Raw genomic sequence first — 9,782 nt, 5'->3', positions numbered from 1 at the left:
TGGTGATGGTGGTGCAATATTGTGATCGTGCTTAATGCCACTGAATTGTACACTTAACATGATTTAAATGGTCAATTTTATTATATATACTTAATTACAATTAAAAACATTAGGAACAAGTTTGTAAAATTTAAACATTTATAGAATCATGATTTAAGTGCTAAAGTTGCTATTTTATAGCAAAAAATGAACAGAGCTGAAAGGAATAAATGAGATCTTCTGTGTCAGTCACTGAACCTTGAAATGTTATTTTATTTTAATAAAATTAAGAGAGCTCATGAATCTTACAAATTCAGTGACACTCAGGGATTGTTAATTTGCAAATGTGAGGGAATAGCAACCCATTTGGAACAGCTGTACAAAGTTTCTTGAAAGCATATTTGTTTAGAAGAACATACTGATTTTACTTGGAATGTCTTTTAAGCACCAATGAAAAGCAAAAACTTCCAAGGTGCTTTAATTTTTACTACATATAAGATTGTAGAGACATCAATGCATCAATCAACATGTTAGCAAAGAATATTAGTACTGCTGGAATAAATTATAGGTGGCAAATTCCTTCACCCCAAATAAAAGACAGACCCACCGGGTCAAATCTACCTTCTTTTTCAAGGCTAGTCATCTGAGATGTCCCTCTTGATCTGTCATCTCTTCTCTGCTTTCACTACCCATCCTGCAATGAGATTTTCTCTCAAAAATTGGGGAAAAAAATGCTACCTCCTCAACTTCCCTCTTCCTATCTGGCTTTACTGAGCAAGCCAACCAACGTTTGTCTTCAGATACCAATCAAAATGAAAGAAAAAGGGACAACAAAATTCACACACCTCAAGGACATTTTAAAACATCCAAACAATTTGACTTTGATATGGTGCTGTGGCAAATGCCCTTTCCCTCAATCTTTGTGTCCCATTACTGTTTATAAATAACCTCTTAGGGATACTTTCAGGAAAGAATGTGATATGTGCACATGCACTCATGCAAGCCTTCCAATAGTGTTCCTGACTCCAAGGAAGCCATTGACATATTGGTGAATGGGTCTTACAAGCAGTGGAAATGGGCAATTGCCATCTTTGCAACCACAGTTCCCTATTCTTCTTTCAGAAGAAATGCCTGACCCACATTCAGCCCATGTGCCACAGGCGAGGCTGAGTTCTCCACAGAGGCAGGGGAGAAACATGTGACCTACCCTGAGCCTATCATTACTTTTCATTGCTTCAGTGCCAGTGATGTAGTAATGGTGCCTGGGAGTCTCATACAGAATCCCTAACTTTCTGAGGAAGGAATAGCGGGATTATTTAGTGGCCCCTGCCATGGATTCTGTAAGGCAAAGAAAATGTGCAGGAAAAAATCCCTCTATTTGAAAGAAGATTCAGCATTGCCAGAAGGGGAAGAAACTTGCTGGGGCAGAGGTAGCCTGTTGTAATTGGAAAGGAGTCTTCTACAAGTACCTACTACACCTACTCTCAGGCATGCACAGCATACCTGTCTAACTACTGCAGCTTTGTCCTTGTAAGCATCATCTTCCAGCCCTGTGGGACAGCCCAAATTCCTCCACTGATAAAAACATTCAATCTTCTTAAGAAAGCTGAGCTCTGGCAACAATCTTTTCAAGTTTTTATATCCTCAGAAATCCATCAGCACTTGAATATTGATTTTTCATCATGAAAAAAAATAAGATTAATTCAGTAGGCCAGTTAAAGGCAGTTCCATCCACATACCTAGTTATTTATTTGGTACCAGGGTTTGAACCCAGGGATGCTTAACCTCTGGGCCACATCTCTAGATCTTTGTTTGATTTTTGTTTTGAGATAGGGTCTCACTAAGTTGCTCAGGGCCTAAGTTGCTAAGGCGGGCCTTGAACTTGTGATCCTTCTGCCTCAGCCTCCCTGGTTGCCAAAGTGCCCAGCTAAAGGAAATACTTTTTTTTTTTTTTTCACATTTGTCAAAATTATTATTAATGTTTCATTGTCATATAAGGCATACATTTTTTCAGTGTTCACTACTAGTATAAGTTTTCAGATGTTCAATGAATTTAAAATTTGAATGATTTTTGGAAATATTATTTAACAATTTAGTGTTTCTGAGCACAATCATTTCCCCCAAAATCAGTAGTGTTTAAGAAACATGTGGCTATGAAACATTTTTTTTCCCATTTGTATTCTCTCTAACCAGTGTGTATCCACAGGTGCTGAGTATTGGTGAATAAATTTTGGAGACATTGTCACATTATCAATTTTCACATTTCAAAACTTTCTCTCTGCTGTGGTTATTGTGGTGAGGATTAAATGTTGACCCCTTCTTAAAAGAATGGTACAATGGTCTCATTTGTAGAGCTTTTCTCCAGTCTGTTTTCTCTGATGTCTAGTAATGTGTGATATACAATTTAAAATGTTTCTACATTCTCTACATTTATGTCTTCATTCCAGAATAAATAGCCTAGTGGTGAAAAAGAATTGATTTCTTATTAAAAGCTTTGCTGAATTGTTTCCATTTGTATGGGTTCTTTTCTGTATAAATTCTGTTGTTAATAAGGTTTAGTTTTTCTTTAAAAGTATTATCACTTTATTCACATTTCATGTTCATCAGGGTGTCTTCTGTTGTGGTGAATAAAGTTTTATTTTTTATTAAAAGTTTTGCCACATTATTTATATTTGTAGGGCTATTCTCCAGTGTGAGTTCTGCTGTGGTAAATAAGGGCTGTTTTATTGCTAAAAGCTTTGCCACGTTCCTTACATTTGTAGGGCTTCTCTTGAGTGTGAATTCTTCTGTGGCAAATAAGAGTTGATATTTGAGTAAAAACTTTGTCACATACTTTGCATTTTTTTTTGAGGATACTAATTAGATGTTTACAAATTTTATTTATCTTTTTGTTTTTTTTTTTAATTGGTTATTCAAAACATTACAAAGATTGCAGAATCACATCGGTTACACATCCACATTTTTACATAATACCATAATAGTAACTGTTGTATTCTGCTACCTTTCCTATCCTCTACTATCCCCCCTCCCCTCCCCTCCCATCTTCTCTCTCTATCCCATCTACTGTAATTCATTTCTCTCCTTATTTTTTTCCCATTCCCCTCACAAACTCTTATATGTAATTTTGTATAACAATGAGGGAAAATACTTTGCATTTTTGAGGCTTCTCTCAAGTATGAGTTTTGCTGTGACAAATAAGGTTTGATTTTTGACTGAAAGCTTTGTCACAATCTTTACATGTGTAAGGCTTCTCTCCAGTGTGAGTTCTGCTGTGCCTAATAAGATCTGGTTTTTTACTGAAAGCTTTGTCACAATCTTTACATTTGTAGGGCTTCTCTCCAGTGTGAGTTTTGCTGGGGCAAATAAGGTGTGATTTTTGACTGAAAGCTTTGTCACAATCTTTACATTTGTAGGACTTCTCTCCAGTGTGAGTTCTTCTGTGGCAAATAAGGCCTGTTTTTTTTGACTAAAAGCTTTGCCACATTCTTTAAATTTGTAGGGCTTTTCTTCAGTGTGAATTCTTCTTCGGTAAATAAGATTTAAGTTTTGACTAAAAACTTTACCATATTCTTCACATTTGTAGGGCTTCTCTTCAATGTGGGTTCTGCTTTGCTTAATAAAGATTGATTTTTCTTTAAAAAGTTATCACATTCTGTCCATTGGAAGGGCATCTCTCCAGTGTGGGTTCTTCAGTGGTAAATAACACCTTTTTTTTTTTTTTAATTAAAAGCTTTGCAACATTGTTTATTTTTGTAGGGCTTCTCTCCAGTTGAAATTCTTTGGTGGTTAACAAGACCTGAATTTTTATATGATTTCTGGTGTTCACTCTCACTTGTAGTTTTCCATATTTTCTTTTCTGGTAAATAGTCATGATCACAATTTCTATATTTTCCACTTATCACTTTGTGAAATAAATGTTTTATGCCCTTTTCGCATGAATATTCTTGGGTATCATGATTAGTCATGGCCAGAAGGCAAAGTTTCTATAGTTCTCTAACATCACATCTTTATAAAAGTTTTTCTGAGCAGGCTGAAGTCATTCCGCTATATCCCTGAATGTTAACAGTACCATCTCCTGGCTTTCAGGGTTCTCAGCGTTCTCCCTGTGGTTTGTTTTTAGCTTCTGTGTAGCACAGAAACCTGGGCTCTGGGTTCAGGACAGAAAGCCTATAAAAAGGTTGAAAAAATGGCGGGCTCCAGATGGGAAGGAAATACTTTCTTATGTGCTTAATGATAAGCATAAGCAATCAGTCATTTGCATTGATTCAAAAAGTATTTGAACACTTAGTGTTTATACCTGTTCCTGGTGATGTAATAGTGTCTTATGATTCTATCAGCTTTCAGAGGGTCTACTTGATTTAGGAATCACACAATAATACAGTACTAAATTGAGACTAATTTACTGTTAACAGTTCACACTCACAATACCAGACCTTAAATTATATTACAGACCTATAGTAAGAAAAACAGCATGATATTGGAACCAAAATGGGTATGAAGACCAATAGTATAGAAAGACAGACACAAAGATAAACACACATAAATTATCTCATATTAGACAAAGGCACCATAAATATGCATTGGAGAAAAGATAGTCCTCCTCAACAAATGGTTTTGGCAAAACTGGAAATCAATATGTAACAAAAAAAATTAAACCCCTATCTCTCACCCTGCACAAAACTCAAAGTGTATCAAGGACCTAGGCATTAGACCAGAGACTCTGTGCCTACTAGAAGAAAAAGTAGAACCAACTCCCCATCATGTCAGCTAAGCATGCCTAAAGCACAAGAAGTAAAATAAAGAACCAACAAATGGGATGGCATCAAATTAAAAATCTTCTTCACAGCAAAGGAAGCAATCATGAACATGAAAAGAAAGCCTATAGCTGCCCCTCAGGTATATAAAGAACTTAAAAAACTTAACACCCTCAAAACACATAATCCAATCAATAAATGGACAAAAGAACTGACAGACACTTCACAGAAGGAGAGTAGGGGGCAGGCTTCTTAATCATCTAAAGGTTGTCCTGATCAAAAAAGGTTAGAAGAGGACAACTAATGACTATGGGGAACTGCACAAAGAGCAAGACCTGTCCTTGAGCAGCAAGGTAAATTTACAGAAAATCTAAGAATAAACACAAATTATTCTGTCTACTGTACTATTTCCTTCCCTCAAGTTCTCTAAAGCTAAATAGTTTATAAAGCATTCTGTATGCATTGTCTCATTTAATTTCCTTGATGACCAGTGGTCTATTCTATTGTCTCATTCTTTAGATAAAAAATGTGGGACAAAGGAGTTTTAACAACTCTCCCAAGTTCACTCCGATGATGACTGGTGATCAAATCTGGATAAGGGATAAGAGCTCCTATCTTGGCTCCGAGCAGTTCTTCAAACTACATCATGACATGAATGTGTATTCCATTTTATAATAAAATTTCCATCCTTTGACTATTCACCTATATTCCACTGAAATTTTCTTTGTAGTAAACAAGAATTTAATAAGAGGACAAAAGTCCCCAAATATTGTGTTTTTAAGTAAAAACATGGAATTTGAGATTCAATGTGAAGAAGAAGAAAAAGAAGTCTCTCCAAAAGGCTACAGCTAAAGTATTTCATAGAGCAAGGTGGGATCAATTATAACATAATGTTTTAGTTAATCATTTCTCAAAGTTTCATCCTCTGGAAAAAAACCAAGTAGAGAATTGTTTGATAGGTTATTATGGATTCTAAAATAATTCTTGGATAGCAATCAATAATTAAGGAAAAAATAAGTTCAGTGTCCTCCATTTTTGGCCAGCTTAATGACCATTTTTAAAAATATATTTATTTTTTAGTTGTAGTTGGACACAATACTTTTATTTTATTTATTTATTTTTATGTGGTGCTGAGGATTGAAATGAGGGCCTCACACCTGCTAGGCAGGCACTCTACTGCTGAGCCACCACCTCAGCCCCTTAATGACCATTTTTGGAGGATGAATTTATACTTCTTTCATAATTTCATTGGTTGTCTAGACTCTTCTTGTGACTGTAGAAAGGATGCTCAGGGAGCTTGTAGAGAATTTTTTTTTTTAAAGAATTTGTCCTAAGGTAAGCACCTGCTCAAATAAATCTAGAAGCTAGCTGGATAAAAAACCAGTATCTCAGAATCAAATGTTCACCTGCTAGTGTGTCCTTAACACTGAATCCTGGGATCATGGCATTTTCTTCTTTGGGGAACATTGGTACAGAGGAATAGTTCAAGGATGATGAGGCATGAACCAGGAGCATTTGGCTCTTCAAGCTTAAGAATATCACCCTGTGCTGATTGGGCTGTGTTACCATGTGGGGCGATGGCTCCTGAGCAGGAAGAGGGCCCAGCATTGCCCCCATTGCCATCAAATACTCAGCATTGCAATCAAAAGTCTTAATTTTTCTGACAAATTACTTGGTTTTTAATGTTGGGCATTTGTTTAATGTTGGCTCAGTTTTAAAAAAGTATTATTAATAAAAACAAAACCCATTTCCAGGGCACCTGTCCACCAAGCCCCCAACATCTCTAATCACATCACCATCTTTTATTCTTGCTGCTGCCCCAACAGCTCACACTACATCATTGATTCTTATGCTGGTATTTCTACTGTCAAAAGCAGAACTATTGAGGGATGCCAGGAGGCCCATGATGACCACCCCACCACCTATACCAACCTCACCCTGGCAGAGTAGTTGGGCTGAAATAAACTATGAAGGAAGGAAAGCAGCTGAAGAAAGCCACACTCTCAGGTAATTTTTATGCCAACTATCTAAAATTTATGGGATAAAAATAAGTGTCAGGAGGATTTAATCCAAACTTTGCAGAATTAGCAATAGGGAAGACAATTTTCAAATAAGTATTGATATAAAATACCCAGTTTACTGAATATCAGACCTATTTTTTCCATTTCTGTATTTTTCTCTATTTCTATTTTCCATTTCCATATTCCTTTTAATCTTGTTCAATATCTATGCCCAGTTAAATAAGAGTAATTGATATTTATGCTTATATTGTATATTTATCAAGAATCCCATTGACAAATATTGTTGAATTATCTTTGAGTGGATACTTTAATACCTTTAAACCACTTTCTAGGAATTTTCATTGTTGCCTCATGAGGAAAGCAGGACAAAAATTATTCATTCATTCAATTAATGCATTATTTCTGAATGCCAGAAATGCACTTGACACTGGCAAGACTTTATTCTACAGAAACTGTCTGGACATGGGGAAAAGTTTTTGAATGCTTGGGTGGAGGAGGGGATTGTTAGGTCTAACAGGGATGATTCACAAATCCCTGTCTTTTTCCTGGTTCTGGGGCAAACTCTAGTTTCCATTTGGGAGAAGGGAATAAAGATGGAGAGTACGGGTTACTTAACACATCACAAAAGTGGAGGACTTCAAAATGGTGACCATAGAGATTAAACCAGATGGGAGTTCTCAGAAGGAGGACTACTGAGGCTGCTCACTGTGAAGCTGGCCCTGAGCGGGGATGTGGGCATTCCAAGGGGAAGACTAACCGAATATATTCAGAGAATGATTGTCAAAGACAAGTTTAGAAAAAAGGGCAGAGGTTTATGAGGCCAGAATTTGGACTTGCTCAGAAATTTGGGCTTCTTGTTGTAAACAATGGTACCTTATGGAATGCTCTCAGAAGGAGAATGTTTCAATAAGAAATGCTTTAGAAATATTTAAGTGGTAGCTGTGAAAATGAGATCATGAAGCAGCTAATGAAGGCTCGGGTGGCATAAAGAAAAGGCCTGATTTACAATGTAAAATTGGATGGAAGAAGAGATGATGTGATGTCAGAATTTGGTCCATCAAGTCTGAATTTTTTTTGATAAGGCAACTGCATGGCCTGAGTCCTGGTCAAGGCTTAGGGTGCATTAATTATAGTGCAGCTTTGTAGCCATGAGCCCAAGAAGTAGTTTGTATGATTTATTGATAATAGTGGCATTGATAATTGGCACCTAGGCTTGGTGAAACACCTCCCCCAAAAGAGCTCTGTCTTTGGGAATAGAAATGTAGTAAGAATGTGCATATGTGAACAATGTTCAACGTATGCATGGGACACCCTGCTCTGAGGTATCTTATCTACACATCAGAAGCCTTGTTGTGAGATATCTTATGCACACATTAGTGGAATGTTCATTGGAGACTGGGCCTGGTCTCAGGACTCCTTGCTAGAAGGTGGCCTTTGTCTGTCATACATCTTTAACATTGCTCCTGTAGTGTATCCTTTTGCTGCAATAAAGTGTAGATTTTTTTTCCTTTTGGTGATACTGGGGATTGAACCCAGGGCCTTGTGCATGCAAGGCAAGCACTTTACCAACTGAGCTGTATCCCCAGCCCTAAGTATGGATTTTTAAGTGTGGTCTTTGTGGGTCTTGTCACTCTTCCTAAAGTCTAAGTTCAGTTCTTTAACAGTTAAGCCTTGTCTGCTTGTCACTATTAGTGTAAGTAGCAGATGGAAAGATTTTGAAGAATTGTGTTGGGATGTGATTGGTGGAGAGAGAAGAAAGGGTAGGGAGTGACTCCTTCATTCCTGGCAGATATGGTAGAAGAATAATTTGTATGTTGGAATAACACAACTTGTTAGGATACAAGTATGGATTGCTTAGAGCTGCTATGCATTCCTAGCCAGAGATGTGTAAGAAGCAGTTTCTAACTTACTCCTGTTTCAGTGGCATCTACAGCATTTTGGGGAGGCTGAGTGGAGTTTAAAACTTTGGAGAAAAATCAACAAGGTGTTCCATTCTACAATAATGTGTACAGGAGGGAAAACTTTCTAAGACATACCCTTCAGAGTCAAGGAAGTAATTTAATGAGTGCAGTTTGCCTACGGGGAACTGACATGAGTAAGAGACCCCATAAAAATGCTGATGAGCAATTCATAGTATTCAAGACAGTATGGTTAAAACTGATCAAGCCTGCAAGCTACATTTAACCCTGGGTCACCATTTTGCATTGACTCCATGAAGCCGTGTTGACCTCCAAACATCAGTAATGTGAGGAAGTGCCTAGGTAGCTCCACAGAACCCAAGAATATTCTTTCATTAAAATTTCTGTGCCCTCACTGTGATTTATCTTAGATCAAATGTGTCTCATTCCCCATGTGGTTATGTGTCTTCATTTCTCTGCACTTTCTTTTTTTTTTTTTAACTTCAATTTTATTTTTTTATTGGTTATTCAAGACATTACAAAGATTGCAGAATCACATCGGTTACACATCCATATTTTTACATAATACCATAATAGTAACTGTTGTATTTTGCTACCTTTCCTATCCTCTACTATCCCCCCTCCCCTCCCCTCCCATCTTCTCTCTCTACCCCATCTACTATAATTCATTTCTCTCCTTATTTTTTCCCCATTCCCCTCACAAACTCTTATATGTAATTTTGTATAACAATGAGGGTCTCCTTCCATTTCCAAGCAATTTCCCTTTTCTCTCCCTTTCCCTCCCACTTCATGACTCTGCTTAATGTTAATCTTTTCCTCCTGCTCTTCCTCCCTGCTCTGTTCTTAGTTGCTCTCATTATATCAAAGAAGACATTTGGCATTTGTTTTTTAGGGATTGGCTAGCTTCACTTAGCATAATCTGCTCTAGTGCCATCCATTTCCCTGCAAATTCCATGATTTTGTCATTTCTTAGTGCTTCGTAGTACTCCATTGTGTATAAATGCCACATTTTTTTTATCCATTCATCTATTGAGGGGCATCGGGGTTGGTTCCACAGTCTAGCTATTGTGAATTGTGCTGCTATGAACATCGATGTGGCAGTATCCCTG

General features: G+C 37.1%; 1 non-coding gene across 1 annotated transcript; it reads right to left on the bottom strand.

The window, feature by feature from the left end:
- Positions 1-8,265: 8,265 nt before the first annotated feature.
- On the bottom strand, positions 8,266-8,338 carry Trnav-cac (transfer RNA valine (anticodon CAC)). Its single transcript has one exon. It is a non-coding gene; the product is annotated as a tRNA-Ala (tRNA).
- Between the last annotated feature and the right edge of the window lie 1,444 nt (positions 8,339-9,782).

The sequence above is a fragment of the Callospermophilus lateralis genome, chromosome 17 (assembly GCF_048772815.1).
Source record: "Callospermophilus lateralis isolate mCalLat2 chromosome 17, mCalLat2.hap1, whole genome shotgun sequence".
Classification (NCBI taxonomy): domain Eukaryota; kingdom Metazoa; phylum Chordata; class Mammalia; order Rodentia; family Sciuridae; genus Callospermophilus; species Callospermophilus lateralis.
Note: the sequence above shows the minus strand (reverse complement) of the source record. Positions and strands in the feature narration are given on the sequence as shown.